At 58.0% G+C, this 16,997-nt stretch overlaps 1 protein-coding gene across 2 annotated transcripts in view; it reads left to right on the forward strand.

Annotated features, from left to right (window-relative positions):
- The window catches only part of GNG7 (G protein subunit gamma 7), a 113,027-nt gene that overhangs the window by 906 nt on the left and 95,124 nt on the right, over positions 1-16,997 (forward strand). The window lies entirely within an intron of this gene.

Consider the following 16,997-nt stretch of genomic DNA (forward strand, 5'->3'; position numbering starts at 1 on the left):
TGAAGGAGGGGCTGTGGCGGGGGTGGGGGGTGCCAGGGATCGGGGCAGGGGGAGGGGGTCCGCTGGAGTTGTGGATCGTGGTCAGCGAGGAAGGGGCTGAGTCCAGGGTCGGGTCCAGAGTTGGGGGTCGCCGTCAGTGAAGGAGGGGCTGTGGCGGGGGGAGGATGGTGGGGGAGGGGTTCCGCTGGAGTTGGGCACCCCCGTCAGTGAGGAAGGGGCCCGGGCTGGGGATCCAGACTGGAGTTGGGGGTCAGAGTCAGGGAGGAGGGGGCTGGGACTGTAGTTGGGGTCTGAGTCAGATTGGGGTGAAGGTCCGGGGAGGGTGGGGGTGAGTTGAAAGTGGAGGTTAGCTGGGAAGGGAGCTGCGTTGGGAGTTGGGGGTCACGGGCGGGTGGGGAGGAGAGAGGTGTGCAGCCAGGGGTGGAGCTGGGGACCCCAGGGGAGTGACTGAGGCCACCCCAGGGAGGGGGAGCAGAGAAAGGGGGCACAGTGCTTGGGAGGGCCAGGCCCCTCTCCGCCGGGGTCTCAGGGCCACGGAGATGGAGGGCTCTGAAACCTGGTGCTGGGGTTTTGGGGGAGGACGACAAGTCAGGAGGAAGTGCGGGGTCTTGGTTAGAAGTCAGTTACGAGGATTGTGGAGGCTTTGGGGGCCTAACCATTTGGTGCAGGACGGGGTTAGGCAGAAACCCCTGGGCGCCCGTGAGCTGGAGGACAGGGGGGTCCGACATACTTTGGGAGGTCAGCTTCTAGGTCGCAGGGTGTAAGCAGAACGGGTCGTGGCGGTGACTGAGTTTTTCAGGGATTTCTGGGCTCAGGAACGAGGAACCAAGGTGGGAGTTTTGGGGATGATGGTATTGAGGGGTGTGGGTGGCACTTTATGTTTTGGGGCGAGCAGGGGCTGCTGGGGGCTGGAAGGTGGGCGGGAGACGACGGGCATGATGAACAGCAGCTCGAGGGCCACGACTGTTACTAGGTGTCCAGATGCAGGGATGCCCAGTTCACAGACTTGCAGGGTCACGGGCTGAGGTCTTGCGGAAACAAAGGGTGTGGTGGCCTGCGCACGGCCGGCTGGAGCCTCCGGCCCCCTGGGAGTTTACTTTGCTGCCCCGCGAAACGGAGCCGGGCGGGAGTCGGAAGGCAGTAGCAGGCCCCTCACAGGACTGCTGGGGGTCAGACGAGGGAATGCACGCACCCAGCGCCCTCCTGGCACATGGCAGGGGGACGTGAGACGCTGATAATAATGTTCTATATTAAGGGGTTTTTTGGGAGGGGGAAGGTGGGTGGGTAGAATTACTGGGTTGTCACAGAGGGAGGGGCAGGGGAGGGAAGGCATCAGCCGGAGCTTGACTGCAGTGCTTTAGCCTTGGGGTACGCAGAGCACCCCTGGGGCTTTAAAAAAGAATCTCTGGGGGGGAGAAAGTCCCTATCATTAAAAGTAAGGAAAATGTAGAAAGGAGGAAGGGTCTGAAACTAGGAGATTCTGAAGGTTTGTCCAGAAACGGCACATCTGCTTAAGAGAAGGTTGCATGCACGGGTCATTGTGATTTCGGTGTACCCCCGGAGCCATTCCAGCGTGTGCCCCAAAGGGGACCACCGGGCCGCAGTTACATGCTTGTTGCATGTATGTGCTCCGACAGCCGGTGCTCACATGACGGACCCGGGTCTCCACCCGGCGCTGCTGACGTTGGGGTCGGGTCACAGTCTGTGGGGCGTCCTGGGCACTGGGGCAGGCTGAGCAGCCTCCCTGGCCTCACCCACTCCGTGCCAGCAGCCCCCAAATTCATGACGGCCACAGCCGTCCGCGGACACTGCCCGGCGCCTCCTCGGTGCAGAGTCATCCCCGGAGAGACCCCCTGTTCTAGGCAAAACGAGGTTATGTTCCCTTTCGCAGACCACATCTCCCCTTTGATCCTTAGAAATGCGGCCGCTTATACCTGGGGTGGCTCTGTAAGTCATCGGGCGCCCGGGATCTGAGAGGAAAAATGCTTTCCGAGGATCTCAGCAGCGCTGGCTTCTCTCTCGGTGGGTCTCCCGTGTGGCTTCTGAACTCGCATGACGGGGGTCGCACGCACGGGATGAACCGCTAAGTCACAAGCCCTGGGAGATGCCGAGGTTTCGGGGTTGTTTCCCCGTTTTTAACCCATCGCGCGAGGCTTGCAGAGATGCCGAGGTCGTGTGGGCGATTCCTGGTCTTACTTAGAAAGGGTCCTGTGACCGATGCCGTTCTCTGCCCTCGTCTGCTGCCCGGGGCCTGGGTTTGCAGGGAAGGACGACGGAGTATGAATTACCCAACACGGGCTCAGCTTCGCGTTTACTGAATGGGCGCGTTGTTTTTGTACGCCGTGTAGTAGAGTAAAAAGCTGCTTCTTCTGTTCAAGGTGTTGTTACAAATGTTCTCATTTGCATCTGGAAACCAAGAAGAGTCCTTAACATGGCACTTACTAGGTCATTCCCGTTCTCGAAGCCCTTTGTAGTTTCCTACAAAAGGGCGGTTGTGTGTGGCCTCCAGGACTCTGGAAGTTTCTGGAGCTTTCTAGAGAGGACGGTTACCAGGACAGTTGCACGATTGCTGGGTACTGATACAGAGTTACCCCCGCCCTCCTCTGTGCCCCACAGTAGTGGCCAGCAGGTGACTGCCCACCGGGACCTCTGTTCAGGAAGGTTTCTCTGGCGCCCACCGGACGCCCGCGTGCCCGGGTCCGTCGTGGCTGGCGTCTGCGGTTCCGGGGGCCTCCCCGCGCTTCCCGCTGTCCTGGTCCACAGTTCGGGACCTGGCCTTTCATTGCTTCTCTCTCGTGCCGCCTTCAGCCTGGCCTCTCTCTCTCCAGGCTCCAGAGGAAAGCCATGGCGTATGTCACCCAGCACACCTTGGGGACCAGTTGGGGGAGCTGCAAAGGCGGAGTGGCCTGTCCTCGGGGGCTGGGGGGGTGGTGGCGGCCCCCACCCTCCTCGTCCACCCTGCCAGCTGGCACGCAGGGCGGCTTTGGGCAGCTCTGAGACTCTTCCAGAAACGGCTACTACTTTTCCTTGAGAACCTTGCAGAGGGGAGGATCTTACTGCTTTTCATTCTTTTCAATAGAAGTGCAATTTCCGTGTCGTAAGATTCAGCCATTTTAAGCATAGAGTTCAGTTTTGGGGGGAAGTCACAGAGTTCAGTTTTGGGGGGCAGGTTACGGAGCTGTGCAGCCAACCGCATGAACCTTTGGAGCCTTCCATCACTCATACAGGATCCCTATAACCATTAACCATCACTCCCTGATCTCCCCTCCCTGGGCCCCTTCTCATCCACAGAGGGCCCTGGTCTGGGCGTGTCACACGCGTGGACTCACACCCCGTGTGGCCTTCTATGTCTGGGTCCCTCCCTGAGCGCCGTGGGCTTGGGGTCAGCTCCCGGGGCCGCGCGTGGGGGCCTCGCTCCTGTTCCTGGGTGAGTAATAGCCCGCCCTGCGAATGGACACACTTGCTGTCCTGCTCCCCCTGGCTGGACTCTGGGTTGCCCCCCCCCCATTTTGGCAGTGGACAATCGAGCTGCTATTTAAGTGGCTCTTTCCCGGCACTTGGTGCCCTGTTGAACTGAAGCTTGGAGGCAGCCTGGGGGCAGCCCTCCAGGTCCTGCCCGTCTCTTTTCCACTTGAGTTAAGTGCTTCGTGGTCTCCGGCTGCCACGCATCCTAGCAGGTGGGTGGCCTTGCGGCCGGCCCAGGTGGGCAGCTCCATCCGCCAGAACCCGCTCCGTGAGGCACGGTGTGTACGTCATGGCCCTGCCTCCTCTTCCAACTCATCACCCACTTGACAGAATCGAAATGCCCCAAGCGGCCTGGGTGGCGCCACGGGAGTTGGTCCCCCCTCACCTTTCCCCAGTGACCTTCACTTCGCCTGCAGAAACCCGCCCCTCCTGCCCCTCCCTGTCCCCCGCTCAGCACAGGCCCCCTTTCCTGGATGGTGCGGTTTGCTGTCTCCTTTGTCTGAAGCCTGCCTTCCTTCCTTCCTCTCCCCAACAAAGGCTGCTTGTGTGCCTATTTTAAGCGTCAGAGCGGGTGCCAGGCGCCGGGAGTGCCACGTGAATGAGATGCTTGTGTGCATGCGTGGGGAGGCGTGGAGACGGGGGACCCAGGGCCATTCTGTCCCTGGCCTGGCTCTCTGAGTGGGGGTCCCTGGGGATGGTGGAGACAGGCCCAGGCCTGGGTATCCTGTGAGATCCGCAGGTGCTGCGAGAAGGGAAGCCTTCCGGGGGTGGAGAGGTGGGGACCCTGTGTGTAGGACTGGCCAGGGATGAGCTTCGCGCCGACAGGTTTGCTGGGGGACAGGTAGGGGTGCAGAGTACCCCTCGTGCAAACCCCAAGGCGGGGCGGAATCTTCGATGTCGTTTCACTCGGGGTCTCCCCTGTGGCACTGCTAACACTTGGGTCGGCTTCCTCCCTATGCGGCCATCCTAGGCACTGCTGGGGGCCGAGCAGCCTCCCTGAACCCACCCCCTCCATGCCAGGAGCACCCCCAGTCATGACAGACACAGGTGTCCCCAGACGCTGCCCAGTGTCCCCTGGGGACACAACCACCCCCAGTTGGGAATATTTCAAATAAGATTTTATGAATCTGTGATTGCATTAAAGTGAAAAGGTATGCTTGGGTTTTTTTTTCATAGACTGTTTTTAAGAGCAGTTTCGGGTTCATAACAACATTGAGCAGAAGGGATTTCGCTTATTCCCCGGGTCCCCCCTGCCAGGCTCCTGCATTATCAACGTCCGCATGAAAGCGGGACATTTGTGACAGTCAGTGAACCTACACAGACACGTCATGACCCCCAGTGTCTGTAGGTGACATTGAGACTCGCTGTTGGTATGGTCTGCGGGTTTGGGCAGATGTATCAAGTCACGTGTCCACCATTATGGTGTCACACAGGGTAGTTTCACGGCCCTAAACAATCTTCTGTGCCCCAGCAACTCGTCCCTCCCACGTCGGCCCTTCTCTTTTTCTGGCAAAGTGGTAAGAGCGGCTTCATAACCCTGAGTACCTGCTGGGAAAGACGTGACTCTAGGCCGTGGCGTTTTCCGTGAATTAGTCGTCCCTGTTCTCCCTCCAAGAAATTGTACTGTGGGAGGGAAATGGGGTTCGAGCCTCATATGTCATTGTACACGTCCGACTAGCCACATTCCAAAAAACAAAATAGGTGAAACCAATTTTAATGAGACACTTTACATAACCTGTTATATCCAAAATACTGGCGTTTGTGTGTGTTGTCGGTGTGACGAAGGTGTGGGTGAGCTCTAACCCCTTTCTTTCATGTGAAGTCTTCAAGATCCGGTGTGCACTTTGCACCTCCGGAGTTGGACATCTCATGACGAGCCCCATTTCCGGTGCTCAGGGCCCCATACTGGACCTCACAGGTGTCGGAAGTGACTCGGGAAGTTTTAGGAGAAGACCTCTAAAGGCATATGAGTGTAGCTTAGCATTTGGACGTGTGGGTGGTTTTTAGAGCTGCTGAGTGTGTGCGGTTGAGAATACGGATTGAAAGTCTCAGAAAGTCTCAGAAGGCTCAGAAGAGCCCCCTAGACGGTCCAGTTCGGGAGATGGCAAACCATGGCCCTCGGGCCAAAGCCAGCTCACTGTCTGTTTCCATGCGGTTTTTACACTTGAAGTGGTTTCAAAAAAAAAAAAGAAACTCAAAGGAAGCGTACTGTATCACGATGTTTGAAAATCATAGGATTCGGGTTTTACTGTCTACCGATAAAGTTTTATTGTCACGGAGGCACACACGTTCATTGACATGTTGCCTACAGTGACTTTCAGGCTACAGCATCGGAGACCGTGTAGCTTGCAAAGCCAAGAATACCGGTGCTCCGGCCCCTCCAGAAGAAGTCAGTCCGCCTTGCTGGTCTAACGGGCGGACTATAGATGAGGAAATGGGCCTGGTTTTGTGGGTTCGTGGCGGTGCTGGGACTTGAACTTGGGATCTCATAGTTCAGCTTTATCCTTTCCTTTTAGCCCCAGTCTTGGGAGAGCAGATGACGCTTCACACCAGAGAGTTGCCTCTGATGCGGTCTTGCTGGGAGCTCGTACCCCCGTAGCCTCCTGGTTGAGCAGAGGTTAATGATTTGGGGACAGACGCGTAGGGTGATTTTTTCCCCATAACAGCGTGCCATACTTAGTGAGACTGATTATTTATTTTCTTTAGTGTCACGAGACATAACAGCCAATCTTAGAAATAACGGCCTCTTGGATTTGATGAACCGTGGCGTCCGAGAGCTCCAAATAGAACCCATTTGAAAATACCGGTTATGTTTATTATCACGTTGCTTAAAGACGCACGAGCGTAAAACTGCATATAGATGTCCCGTGCTCAGGGCTTTTAGCTATAAACCGAAAAAGCGTATCGAGTGCGTGAAACAGCGCAGCGAAGCAGTGGTCTTCCAAACACGCATTCAGACGGACAGTTTTGACGTCAGGCAGGGGGCGGTTGTTTTAGAACGATGTCCAGGAGTGACAGTTTGCCCGGAGCCAGGCTTGAACACCCAGCCGGTCACAGTGAATTTCGTCATCTGGAGCCAAGGACGGGTCTCTGTTCCACGCCCGCCGAACTCAGAAACGCCTGGGTCTTCCGGCTGGACACTGCCAAGCGTTCCTTCTTCAGGTAGGCTGAGTTTTAAATATTCGAGGCCAGGGGGAGAGACGGAGGTTTGTTTTGTTTTCTTTCCCTTTGTCTCTTGCTGTTCTGGGAAAGCGCGGGTGTTTCGGTTGGCAGCGAGAGGCCGCCGGGAGGAAATGGGGCTGGGGGGGCTTTGTGGGTGGCCGGACGTTCCCTGTTGTTGGAGGAACAGATTGGTGCCCCATCTTCTCTCTCTCTCTGCGTCTCACGGAAGGGTTCCAGGGGCCCCTCAGCTCTGCGTAAAGGAAACAAAGGCAAGCCCACAGCCTTCACGGGCCTCTGACCACTGTCTGTGGGTTTGGGGCTCAGGAGGACAGGGGACCTTGGCCCCAGCCTTGTCCGGTCCCCGCCCCTCTCAGCGGCCAGTCCCCTCCCGAGAAGTGGGCCAGGTGAGGGTCCGAGGGGGCCTCTGAGAGAGATCGCACGCTGAGTTCTGAGACTTGGTTTTTTTTCCTTCGATAACATTTTCACTCTGGGCTAATTTTAGGTGTCAGAAAAGTCGCGAAGGCGGTGCGGTGAGTTCCCACGTGCCCCTCAGACCGCCGCGCTAGCTAGCGTCCTGTCTTCCCCTGGCACCTGCGCTGCCCGCGGAAGTTAACCTGTGCTCGTTGCTGTTCGCCGAAGCCCACGCTTTGTCCGGATTTCACCGCATTCCCTCTCACGTCCTTCCCTGCCCTGGGACCCCACGTGGCACTCGGCCCTCGGGGCTGAGACAGCCTCTCTGACCTTCCTTGCCTCTCATGCCTGGACAGTCTTGAGGACACCTGGTTAGGAATTTTGCACAGCGACCCCCAGTCTGGGTTTGTCTGATGTGTCCTCGTGGTCAGACCAGGGTTATGGGTTTTGGGGCGGAGCGCACAGTGGTGAGGACCCCCTCGGCACATCACACCAGTGGTCCCTGATGCCCGCAGAACATCATTGACGGTGTTGACCTTGGCCCCCAGTCACAGGTCGTGTCTGCCCACCTACCAGGTGCTCAGAGGCCTGGATGCACATCCTTCTACCCTCCCTTCCTCGTGCTGAGGGAACCCCGGGGTCTGAGACACCTCGCTCTCCCATACTGGGTTCCCTGCCCTCTGTCCTGCCAGCTGTGCCGTCCGTCCTCACCGCCTGGCCTCAAGTGCCTCCGGGGCCCTCCCGCACCCACTGCAGGCTGTGCCAGAGATCATCTGGGGGAGTTAGAAATCATCGTCTCACGTCTGTGGCCATGGACGCTGCAGGGAGCTGGGGAGAGCCCTCCCCCTTCTGATCTGAGACTCGTGGGTCCCACCTGCCCCAGACCCGTGCATTGGGTCCCACTGCCCGTGAATGAGACAGGTGTAAGCGGGCCCTGAGCGTTTGTCGCAGCTCTGCGCGAGTGCCCCGTTTTAGTAAAAGGAAGGGGAGCTTTAGATCTGGGGGCAGAGTTGGGACCCATGCGGCCCAAGGCCAGAAACTGCCTTGTGGCCCTGGTTCTCCCACCTTCCCAGCTGGTCAGCCTGCGCCCAAAGGGACACCGTGGGTCTCATTCACATGTTGATGCGGCTTCTGGGGAAGCCAAGGATTGCTGGAAAGCAGGCTCTTTTGTGGGGAGGTGTTCGGGTGTCCTTTGAAAGTGGAGCTGGGCAGCGGCGGGGGGAGCTGCCCTGCAGGGAGGATGGGGTTCCCTCCAGCCACCCGTGCAGCCGCCCGAGGCAGTGAGCTGCCCGGCTGCACCGAGGCCTTTGGCTCAGCGGCCCCGTGATGCTCAGCCACCGACCACAGGACGGTGCCAGGTGCTGGGGGTGTGGCCGTCCCCTGCCGTGCCCCCTGCCTCCAGGGGAGGGGACCTGTCAGCTGTGGAGCATCTGTCACACACCAGACATCGTCCCCATTTACTTCTCCCTCCACCTCTGCTCAGTGCAGCTGCAGACTCCCACCTCGCTCCCCGTACCCATTTCTTTCTTTCTTTTTTTTTAGGATCTTTTTTTCTTTGTTTGTTTTTAAAGATTTTATTTATTTATTTGACAGAGATCACAAGTAGGCAGAGAGGCAGGCGGAGAGAAAGGGGGAAGCAGGCTCGCCGCTGAGCAGAGAGCCCGATGCGGGGCTCGATCCCAGGACCCTGGGATCATGACCTGAGCCGAAGGCAGAGGCTTAACCCACTGAGCCACCCACGCGCTCCCTCGCACCCATTTCTACCCGAATTACCCATAACATCAAATTCACCATCTTAACCATTTCTTTCTCTCTTTTTAAAAACATATTTATTTATTTATTTTAGAGAGAAAGCACTGGGAGCTGAGGGCAGGAGAAGGGCAGAGGGAGGGAAACTCAAGGAGACACCCCCGCCCTCCCAGGAGCCCGACACACAGCGCTCAGTCCCACAGCCCTGAGGTCATGACCTGAGCTGAAAGCAAGAGTCGGACACTTAACCGGCCGAGTCAGCCACGCGTCCCCTTAACCGTCTCTAAGCGCACTGCTCCACGGCGTGAAGCACACTCACCCCGCCTACAGCCACCCCCACCCTCCGTCTCCAGAACCTTCCATCTCCCCACGCGGAGGCTCTGTCCCCACGAAGCACGGACCCCCCAGCCCCGCCCCGGGCTCCCAGCGCCCACGAGCCCCCTTCCCATCCGCGGAGGTGCTCGTGCAGACCCGCAGAATCGCGCGCCCCGCGGGCTTCCGTGTCTGGGCCGTCCCTGAGCGTCGTCGTGGGCTCGGGGTCGGTCCACGTTCGTATCTTCTGGCCCAGCGGCCTTCCGTTGTCTGAATACATCGCGTTGTCTGTCCTGGGCTGGCGTCTGCTTCGGGCTGTGGCGCGTGGGATGCCGTGGACGTGTTCGGGCTTCGGTGCGGACAGACCCTTCCAGCTGCTGCGCAGACGCGGGAGCGGCATCCCGGGCCGGGCCGTCCCCTGTCAGGAAGCCGGTCCAGGGCGCTTCTGTGCCTGCTGGGGCTTCTGTCCCTTCGCGGCTGCTCTCCCCGCTCAGCCCTGGGGCAGGATTCGAGTTCCTCTGGCCGATTCCATTCAGCGGCTCCCCTCCCCCATCCTCGTTTCTGCCTCGGAGCCTCGGTTGGCGGGTCCCCGCCCAGCCCGCCCGGGGCAGCCTTCTCGGCGCGGCTGAATTTTCTCCCCGGCGCCCCCGGGGTCTCGGCCCCGTTTCCCTGGCCTGGAATGCCCTGGACAGCCGGCCCCACCGTCGCTGTCCGCCTGCCCCTCATGGGGCCGCCTCTCTGCCTCGCCCCTGCTCTCACCTACCCACCCTGCGTCCAGTGTTCTCCAGAGCCCGACACTCGGAGCCTGCTGGACTCCCAGCCACCCCTGTCTGCAGTCACCAGGGGGCCCGGCCCCGTGTCCTTTACACCGCGCTTCCGTTTTGTTGGTTGGTTTTGTTGGCTGGCGTCTCCCTCCGTCCCCCCTTCTCCTGCTCCGGGTCAAGGTGACTTGTGGGCTGTTCTCGTCTCGCTCCCCGCCGTATGTAGCGATTTCCGTCCTGGGCTGCACTGACCCCCAGAGCAACTCCCCAAGGTGCCCGTCTGGGGTCCTGTCTTCCGAGGAGTATGCCGAGGTTCAGAATGGGGGACCCCAGCCCCAGGGCTCCCCCACTTCGTAGCTCTTCCTGATTGCCCCGCCTGCATCTTGAGTAGGATTTTCGTGTCTCGGGGATGGACTGCCACACTTTCCGCTGGTGTGGAGCCGGCTCCCGGGTACCGGGTTCCTGGTAGCAAAAATAATTGGTCATCTCGGTGTTCGGCCAACTCTCGATCTCAGGATCTTGAGTTCAAGCCCCATATTGAGCATGGAGCCTACTTAAAATAAACATTGTAAACAGATTTAAAAATTACTGGTCTCACGTGAGAAGTGCTCACTGTGGTTTAGCCCTCAGGGAAATGCAGATCAGAACCACAGCGAGACAGCACGTCACCCCACCAGGACGGCCAGAATCCAACAGAGGGTACTGGCGAGCGTTGTCAAGGACGGGGAGAACTTGGGGCCCCCACAGGGCTGGGGAAGCACGAGGGGGCGGCTGCTCCAAGACGTTTGGGTGGTTCCTGAGAAAAGTTAAACGTGGGGCGTCCATCGGACGCAGCGAATCCACTCCCGGGTGTCCACCCGAGAGAAATGGCAGCCTGTGTCCACCCCAGAACCAGGCCACCGCGTTCATAGCAGCCGGACTCACAACAGCCTCCGAGTGGAAACAACCCAAGGGTCCGTTGACAGACAAAGGGATACACACAGTGGTTCCCCCGCACATGGGAGCGTCCCCCGGCCACGGGCAGGAGCAAGGCACCCCGGGGACGGACCCCGAGCCCACGACGCTCAGGGAGGGAACCAGACGTAGAAGGCCACACGGGGTGTGAGTCCACGCGTGTGTCACGTCCAGACCAGGCTCCTCCACAGACGAGAAGGGGGCTCAGGGGGCCGGGGGCTGGGAAGGGGTGGGGAGTGACACTGATGGGGACAAGGTTTCCTTTTGGGGTGATGGAATGTTCTGGAACTAGCTAGAGGTGATGGTTGCACAACTCTGTGAATATACCAGATACCACAGAAACGTACACTTTGGTTAACATCATAAATTTTCTATCGTGTGTATTTTATCAACCCCTCCCAAAACACCTCTTGGTCTAAGTGGTCATATTTCAGAGTAGGTGACCATCGAGGCCTGGAGGGGAATGGCCCTGTGTTCTTCCGAGAGCCCCTCCCCTCCCTCCGCCTTAGGTCGCGCACGGTGGAGCTGTGAGCCCAGACACATTCTCATTTCAAGTTCCTTGTGAGTCTGGCACAAGGACGTGAATTCCTCTGTGTCTGGGGCTGCTGAGCCATCACACCCTTGACTTTGGTCTTGTCAACCCTGGGCCTGAAGCAGCCGCGTGTGCAGCTCAGGTTGGGGGGGCAGGAAGGCGCTCTCGGGTCTCTGGGAGAAGGCGGTGAATAAGGTTGAGGTGTGGCCCCGCTGAGGAAGAGGTGAAAGTCTGGGAATTATGAGACTTTCTGGAACCTTCCGGAACGTGGAGGGCATTATGGCATCCTGAGGCTTCGGGGTTGGTGTCGCTGTTCGGCCCTGGGTGCCTCTGTCCCCGTGTGATTGGAATCTCTCTGTTTCTGATTCCACGCAGGCACAAAGGAGTCACCCCCAGGATGGTCCGCAGGGCTGGGCGGGTGTGGTGGTCACCGTTCTGTTCACATCCCGACTACGCATCTTTGATACTAACAACCGCACTGCAGGCATCAGGCCCGTTCCTGGTGGCCAGGGGGCAGAAGCCACCGTGGCTGGACTCATTTGGGAACAGACAGACTGTCTTGGGAAGCCTGGTTGTTGAAGAAGGTGTGGCCGAGGCTGGGTAGCCCCGGGCCAAATACAGGATTGGGATTCTGTTGTGGCGGGTGTGGACCTGACACCAGAGGCCACTCTGGGAGCTGAGGCTCCTAGCAGGGAGCCCCCACGAAACCGGGTGGGGTCAGAGGGTAAGTGCGGAGGGAGCTACTTGCTGTCGTGGCCCCTGCCAGGCTGGATTCCTCTCTCTCTGTGTTGCAGAAGGGGAAACTGAGGCACAGGCATTTCATCCTCCACCCCCCACCCCAGGTCAGGGCTCTGGTGGGAGCAGAGGAAGGAGTTGGTCTCGCTTCCGCACGACAGGTGATGTGGGGTGTGCCGAGTGTGGCCAGGTTGCCGGAGGCCCCCAATGGACAGCCCACCAGGCGGTGACCGTGCCATGCCCGGGTGGGTGCGTTCCATGGTTTCTCCATTATCACGGTTCCGCCTCCGTGCCTGAGCCCAGCAGGGGATGGAGCACGGCTGAGACACGCACGGCCACGGGCCCACCAGGGCCCGGCCCTCTGGTGCCTCACATCCAGTGCACATGTGCGTTTTGCTGTGACCACGTTGGGGTCAGCCGCAGCCACCACCCCCTCTCCACACAGAGCCACACACAAGGGACTGGACCCCAGGCTCCCTGTTTTCCAAGGGCTGCTGACCCTGCCACCAGCACCCTCACAGAGGCCCTGGTGGTCAGATGCTAGAGGCCGAGAATTAGGAATTCGGGATGCGACAAGGGGGTCGTGGTGTCCTGGAGATGGTTTGTGGACAGTGGCACCAGCAGGCCACACTGGGTTGTGTGGCGGGTGGCGTACTGTCTCCACTCTTGCTCTAGGAGCAGGCCGCCAGGCTGTCCCTCACCATGGACACTTTGCGGGACTCGGGGCTAAGCCAGCGGGGCTAACCCCATGCTGGGGCCCCTTATACCCCCAGCCCCCAGAAAAATTAGAAAGAGCCGAAGCATTCGTTGAGTTTCTCCTCCATGCCGGACGCCCTCATGGCCACCGAGGTTGTCGATCTAACCCTTAAACCGGGACGGCCCCTCCCAGAGGACGATCCAGCCCCGAGTACCCACAGTACTGGGGCGACAGACCCTGCGTCACACCTTCCAGGTGTGTGCCCTCGTCCCCAGCACCCCGGATCGGAAAGCAGGCATACGGCCTGCCATCGGTCATAGGACGAGGACACAGGGACTGCAGTGTCGAAGAAAAACCCAACCAACTCCCAAGCCCTCGCCAGCTTTCTGGGGGCTCTCCCTCTGCGATTCCTCGCCTGCCAATGGGAGAGCGAGAACACAGCTGCCCATGGTGGCCATGAGACGAGATGGCTGCGAGCGCCGCTGTGTGCCCCCCGGCTCTGCAGGGTTTGAGGCGGCTTGTTAACCTTACGGATGGGATCCCCTCTCTGCACTCCGGCCCTCCGCCCGGTCCTTCTCCAGATGTGCTGCCCGGGGCCAGGGTCTCCCCTCAGCGCTGCTGACGCTGGGGGGTCTCAAGCTGAGCAGCATCCCTAGCCCCCACCCACTCGATGCTCGTAGCCCCCGCCCCGGGTGTGACCACCCTGGCTGTGCGGGGACACCGCTCACAGTGTCCCCTGGGGGCAGGACTGCCCCTCGTTGTCTGGAAAGGGATCAAAGCCAGAGGAAACCTGTTTGAGATTCGGGGGCTGCCGTGGGCTGTGTGGTTGACAGAGGGACCCTCGGGGCTCGCAGCCGGGCCTAGACTGCTCGGAGCCTCAAGGCGAGTCCTGTCTCCAGGCAATCCTCCCGGCCGTTCCCTAGGGAAACTCTCTGTAGCGCCCATGCAAATGTAATTAAGCGCCGGTTTTCCCTCTGTGGTGATGACACAGATTTGGCGCTGTAATAAAGATGAAGGGGTCCCTTTAGATCTGAGGGCCAGACCGAGCAGCGGCGCCCCATCCCTCTCCCCGCACTGCTGAATCAGGGCAGGTCACTCTGGGGGGTATCCTGGGCACTGGGGGAGCCGAGCAGCATCCCTGGTCCCCCCCCTTCGATGACAGGAGCATCGCATCGTGACAACCGCAGACGTCCCCGGACATGGCCTAATGTCCCCTGGGGGCAGAATTGTCCCACTTCTGCCACTGAGAGCTGTGTGCAAGGAATACGTGTTTTTCCTGTTTGTCTCATGCCCTGTAGGACCCTGGGGAAGCACTTCTCCAGGGGTTCTTCACACATCGAGACCCGCGCAGGAACCCGTTCAGGTCACGGCTGTCCTTCAGAGCTGTCCTCGGGAGTGGGGCCGTGCACTCTGTGTTTTCTGGTCTCTAAGCAGCCTGGTCTGGGACGTAATGCTCCCCCCTTCTTCACCTCTGAGCAACCTCTCCTCCTCCTCCTCCTTGCCCGCCAGCGTTTCCTGGTCTTTGCAGTTACCGGTTTTCACTGGGCAGCGCTGAACAGGACATATTCCTCCCTTCCTCGGGGTCCCTGAGCCCTGGCATTCCATGAAAGCCACACTCGGTTTTCTGTGACGGCTCAGGGGTTTAATTACCGCCCCCCACCCCCGGAGCGGAGAGAACCTTTAGTTTCCACAGTGCATCTTTCCCCGAGAATGTGATCTGTTTTGGTTCATTTACGAACACATCCAACTGTTAGGGTGGTTGGCACAGTTGGAAATATGTTTGAAGAATATAAAGCAGTTTGCAACCCCATCGCCTTTCCCATGTGTTAAAACATTACCAATCCCAAGTGTGTCAAAATCTGGATTTTTTTGTCTATTCTAGTCTCTGCCGGAGCGGGAGGCGTTGCAGCAGTTCCGTTTTAAGAAAAGTAGTACGATATATATAATGTATAGTGTTATTTCCTGAATCAGTTTTTCTCTTTGGTGGGATACAACAGAACGGCTTTCCGACTCCGTAATGTGCAAAAGCCGCCTGATGGCGTATGGGCTGCTGAGCGCACAACTCCGGGTTAGGGGCGTCAGCGGAGGAAATCTGTTTTCTTCACCACCCCCGGATTTCACGTCGAAGCAGGTGTCCTCCGCGTGACCATCACCTTGGGAGAATTTGTAGTTCTAGCTGCTGCCGCTGCGAGCGCTTCCGAGAGTGGGCCGCGCTGCCCTGGTGCTTGCAGATACACAAATTTGTAGGTTTCAGATAAATGTCAGATTTTTAAAAAAAAAAAAATTTTTTAAATTTCAGATTTTTATCCTTTGTTCCCCCGAAGGTTTTGTTTTAGAGAGAGAGTGTGTGCCTGTGTGGCTGGCGGGAGGAGGGGCAGAGGACGAGAAGGTCAAGCAGACGCCCCACTGAGCGTGCAGCCTGACTTGGAGCTCAGTGCCGCCCCCCGTGAGAGCGTGACCAGAGCCAAAATCACGGGTCGGACACCCAACTGACAGAGCCACCCGGGCGCCCCCGCGTTTTTATCTTTTGAGGGTAGATCTGAATCTGGCAGACAGCCCGTATTTATCTGCTACTGCTGTGTGAGAAGTCACTCCAGGCTCAGCGGCCGAAATGTTCACCGTCTCCCCGTTTCCGTGGGTCAGGGATCCCAGTGCGGCGCAGCTGGCTCTCCGTTCAGGGTCTCTCAGGCCACAATCAGACTGTCGGCCTGGGCCGTGGACTTGTCTCTGCTGGGACAGGCTCTGTCTCCAGGGCCACGCATGGGGCTGCTGACGTGGTGACGTTTCTTGTCGGCCGCTCCCTGGAGGCCACTCCACGTTTTTTCGGCTGCTGGAGGTTGGAAGCGAGCCACAGGTCCCGCCTCCACTCAGGGGCAGGAGCCAGGAGTTGGGGGTCACCGGGAGACCGCCCGAGAGCCTTCCGCCCAGCCGGAGGTCCCTCAGGGGTGGGTACGGTGGACGGCCCGGCAGGAACAGGCTGATCTGGGTGGAGTGGGAGATGTCATTGCTAAGTTGTGGGACCGTACTTCCCAGGTACGAGACTTTCGCTCTCTCCGGAGGTGATTTCCGAGGATACTTGCGGGAATGTCATGAGATGGCATATCGCTTTGGAATAGCTTCCCAGGGTGGCTGTTTGAAGGGAAGAACCAATGACTTAATTCTGTCACGTGGGTTAATTACCCACCGTATATCACCTTGCTGGGATCACCTCGTTTGTTAGTGGGGAATTAGAGACCAGCCTTTGTGCACAAAGGAGGTGAGGACGGAACGAGAGAGAGGGAGCCATATTCCTGGATCTGGAGTCCCTCAGGTATGGCCTGCATCGGGGCATGCTGCTCACCAGCTGTGTGACTTTGACAAGTCACTTAACCTCTCTGAGCCCTCATCTTGTCAGCAACATGGAGATGTTAAACCTTAGGTTACAGGGTTGTTCTAAGGATTAGGGACTATGTATAGAAAGTCTGATAAAGGGCCGCCTGGGTGGCTCAGTGGGTTAAAGCCTCTGCCTTCGGCTCAGGTCATGATCTCAGGGTCCTGGGATCAAGTCCCGCATCAGGCTCTCTGCTCAGCAGGGAGCCTGCCTCCCCCTCTCTCTGTGCCTGCCTCTCTGCCTACTTGTGATTTCTGTCAAATAAATAAATAAAATCTTAAAAAAAAAAAGAAATTCTGATAAATGCAATATGGTATCCTAGGTGGGCTTCTAGAACAGATAAGAGACATCAGTGGAAAAACTCGTGACATCTGAGTAAACCGTGGGCTGGTTGATAGTAGCGCAGCGGTGCTGTTGTCCTGATTGTAACACGTGTGCCTTGGTTGTATGAGTTGTTAGCACTGAGGGAAGCCGGTGAGGGACGCAGGAACCATCTGTACTGTCTTGACAACTCCCTGCAAATCTGAACATGTTCCAAAGTTGAAAAGTTTATTGAAAAACACAGTTAAGATTTTATTTTTCACCTTTATTATAGGTGAGCAGAAATACAAAATAATACCAGCGTTGACGAGGATGTGGACAGGAGGGTGGTATAAACACGCAGTTGTCTCTGTCACAATAACTTAGTAGCGTATTTTCAAGAACCTTAAAAATATTTAATGCTCTCTGATTCCATAATGCCCTCTCTAGAAATGTAGACTAAGAAAGTAATTAGAGATGGGCATAACGAGGTTCCCTTTAGCGTTACTTGTAAAGCAGAAATTGGGAACAGTGTAAATGCCCAAGTAG

Source organism: Martes martes, assembly GCF_963455335.1.
Source record: "Martes martes genome assembly, chromosome: 1".
NCBI lineage: Eukaryota > Metazoa > Chordata > Mammalia > Carnivora > Mustelidae > Martes > Martes martes.